The sequence below is a fragment of the Alexandromys fortis genome, unplaced genomic scaffold (assembly GCF_014885135.2).
Source record: "Alexandromys fortis isolate MF-2015 unplaced genomic scaffold, M_Fortis_MF-2015_v1.1 scaffold_85, whole genome shotgun sequence".
Classification (NCBI taxonomy): domain Eukaryota; kingdom Metazoa; phylum Chordata; class Mammalia; order Rodentia; family Cricetidae; genus Alexandromys; species Alexandromys fortis.
This window is the reverse complement of record NW_026067975.1, coordinates 7,834,545-7,837,635: the sequence shown is the minus strand read 5'-3', so window position 1 is coordinate 7,837,635 and position 3,091 is coordinate 7,834,545. Positions and strand designations below refer to the sequence as shown.

Below are 3,091 nucleotides of genomic sequence, written 5' to 3'. Positions count from 1 at the left end.
GACATTAATAATTAAAAGTATAAAACGTTTTCTTGAGGTAAGAGATAATATTGTGGAAATGCCTAATCTCATTAGAAATCACAACTGCAGTTCATAATATTCAATATGATATTTAAACATTTTCTGGGAATAAATGGGAATAAACAAACCTCTAACATTCACATTTATTAAAACGTTTTCTGACAGTCAGATCCCGGTAGCAGCTGCGGCGGCTCAGTTCTTCTGTAGCTCTCCCTGTCTCCCTTCTTCCAGAAACTTGGCCTATGGTGTGGCTGTCTCTAATGGTGTTCAATGACATGAAAATGCACAAGTCTTCAATGCCAGAAGTGAAGAAATGCAAGAAGGCAGGTCTCTTCTGCCTGCGAGAGGACAAGAAGAACATCATCCTGGAGGAGGGCAAGGAGATCCTGGTAGGAGATGCGGGCAGACTGTGGACGATCCCTACATCACTTTTGTCAAGATGCTGCCAGACAAGGACTGCCACTATGCTCTCTACGATGCCGCCCATGAGACCAAGGAGAGCAAGAAGAAGGACCTGGTGTTTATCTTCTGGGCCCCCGAGACTGCATCTCTTAAGAGCAAAATTATCTATGCCAGCTCCGAGGATGCCATCAAGAAGAAGCTGACAGGAATCAAGCACGAATTACCAGCAAACTTCTACGAGGAGGTCAAGGACTGCGGCACTCTGGCAGAGAAACTAGGTGATAGTGCTGCCATCTCTCTGGAGGGCAAGCCTTTGTGAGCCGCCTCCAACCCCCTGCTGTTGGCTGAGATTTCTGTCACGCCCGGTCCTGCAGCTGTTCAGTCCAAAAGAAACACACAGAGGCCTACATTAATTATAAACTGGTTGACCTATTAGCTCGGACTTTTTATTAACTCTTATAACTTACATTAACCCATAATTCTTGTCTGTGTTAGCCACGTGGTCTTTTATCAGTGAGGCATTCTCATCTTGCTTCCTAGATCTGCTCATGGCTGTTGCAGGCTGCCCCTTTCCTGCCAGATTGGAGAGGCTGGGGGATTCCAGCAGGGGGAGGGTAATCCCTTCATCCCAGTTGCCAAATGCCCCCTCCCTTGGACCATCCATTTCCCTCCACCCTGATGGTTCTGGCCTTCCCAAACTGCTTTTGATCTTCTGATTCTTCTTGGGTTTTTTAACAACAAAAAAAGGTTTTCTGAAATAATAAATGTGAACAAAGAAATAAATCATCAGAGGGAGGGGTGGCCCTATAAAACCTGTTCTGAAATCTGCAGTTCTTGTGGGTTGGTGTGTGTGTGTGTGTGTGTGTGTGTGTGTGTGTGTGTGTGTTTTATAATTGTTTGTTAGTTTGTAGAGTTAATTTGGGCTGGAGAGATGGCTCAACAGCTAAGAGCACTTCCAAAGAGGAGATGAGTTCAGTTCCTAGCACACACATCAGGGACTCACAACCACCTATAGCTCTAGATCCAGGGGACCAAACATCCTCTTCTGGCTTCTGCGGGTATCCACTCACACAGTGTGGGAAATACTCCTCAATACTGGAGAAACGAGTTATGTTGAATACCCCACCAACCCTAACACTACCCATCGCCCAGATGGTACCATTCAGACTCACAGTTCCAACTCACAGAGCCATCAAAAATCACCTGGAAGGTTCTTAAAAATATCTGTCTCCAACGCAGTCCTTGAAGAGCATCCTATGAGAGCATCTCACTGGGCTCAGAGTGTAGTACACACACGTATGTGTTCGTAGGTAAAAGTAAAATTATTTTATGTATGTGGATTGTGTTCTTATGTGTGAGTGTATATACACGCTGGGGTACAAAGCATTCATGCTGATACCAGAAGGAGATACAGGATTCCTGGAGGGGGAGTTATAGAGGTTTAGGGACATCTGATTTTTCACAGGATTATGGGATCCAAACTCACGATTGATCAGCAAGTATTCTCTCTAGCCCCAAAGCAGCAATTCTTAAGACAGTAAATGGGAGAAGCACCAGAGCGCTGGGAAGCCCTGAAATGACTGATTGCACCTATAAAGAGCCAGAATAAAATACTGTTCTCTGATAGCATTTGATAAGATTCAAGGAAGACAGAAAAGTACTGAAAAAATGGAAGATGGCCATTTTAAAGTTGGGAAGACAAACGATCACAGGTTAGGCCTGACTTTCTTTCTTGCATGCTTCCCGATAAAAATTCATGATTTGGTCCTTGCTTAAGTTTAGTGAGAACCAAGCCAGCATTGCGGGCAACATGTGAAAACTGCCGAAGCCGTCGGGACAATGGTGTCCAAGCCACCATCAACAGCCCTTTCCTCTTTTTCTAGCTTCTCTGTTTCTGGGCGTGGCACATGACCAGCTCTGGCCAATCAATGGACTATGGAACAAAATGACTTGAGCAACTTCTAGTCTCAAATACAGAGGAATGTGGTATGACCTTCTGGATGTTTCTTTCCCTTTTTATGAAGGCCAAGGAAGCCCACTACTCAATACGGTACCAAAGCTGCCATTAACTGCTCACCGCCTGCCATTAGTAGGCAGGGAGTGGGATCAAAAAGCCAACATTTGTGTGAGAAGCCACTAACATCATTCCAGTGCTCTAGTCTGGGTGTTTTGAGTTATCTGGAATGACTCACCTACCCTACCACGAGCTGTCACCCAGATGGTGGAGTTCAGACCCATGATTCCAAATCACAGTGCACATTAAAAATATCTGTCCCCAAGCCCATCCTTTCAGAATGCCAGGCTTGACTCTGAGTGTCGTGCAGGCATCGGATCATTTTAAGGGTTCCCCCGGGCCTGCATTGTGCACCCCCTGTTTCAAATGCCACTGCTTTCAAGTGAGAAGCTGTGTGTTGCAGTTCTCATAAAGGCAACAGCACACGTGACTCGTGCTTGGGTCAGTATCTGCTCTTCAGGCTTGCTTCTCTCTCTTCATAGAGCAATAAACATACCTGTGTTTTATGTTGTGTTCAACTATCCTGGTTTTACATACAGCAGCTGATTTGAGAAGCCATGTGCATGCATACCGTATATATGTACAAACGCGGGCCTGAGAAATGTCAAGAGGCTTGTAGTTAGAGGCTCCTCTATAAACAGGCCAGAGGGCCCA

General features: G+C 45.4%; 1 pseudogene; it reads left to right on the top strand.

Moving 5' to 3' along the window:
- Positions 1–290: 290 nt before the first annotated feature.
- LOC126510683 (cofilin-1-like) lies at positions 291–742 on the top strand (annotated as a pseudogene).
- The last annotated feature ends 2,349 nt before the right edge of the window (positions 743–3,091 follow it).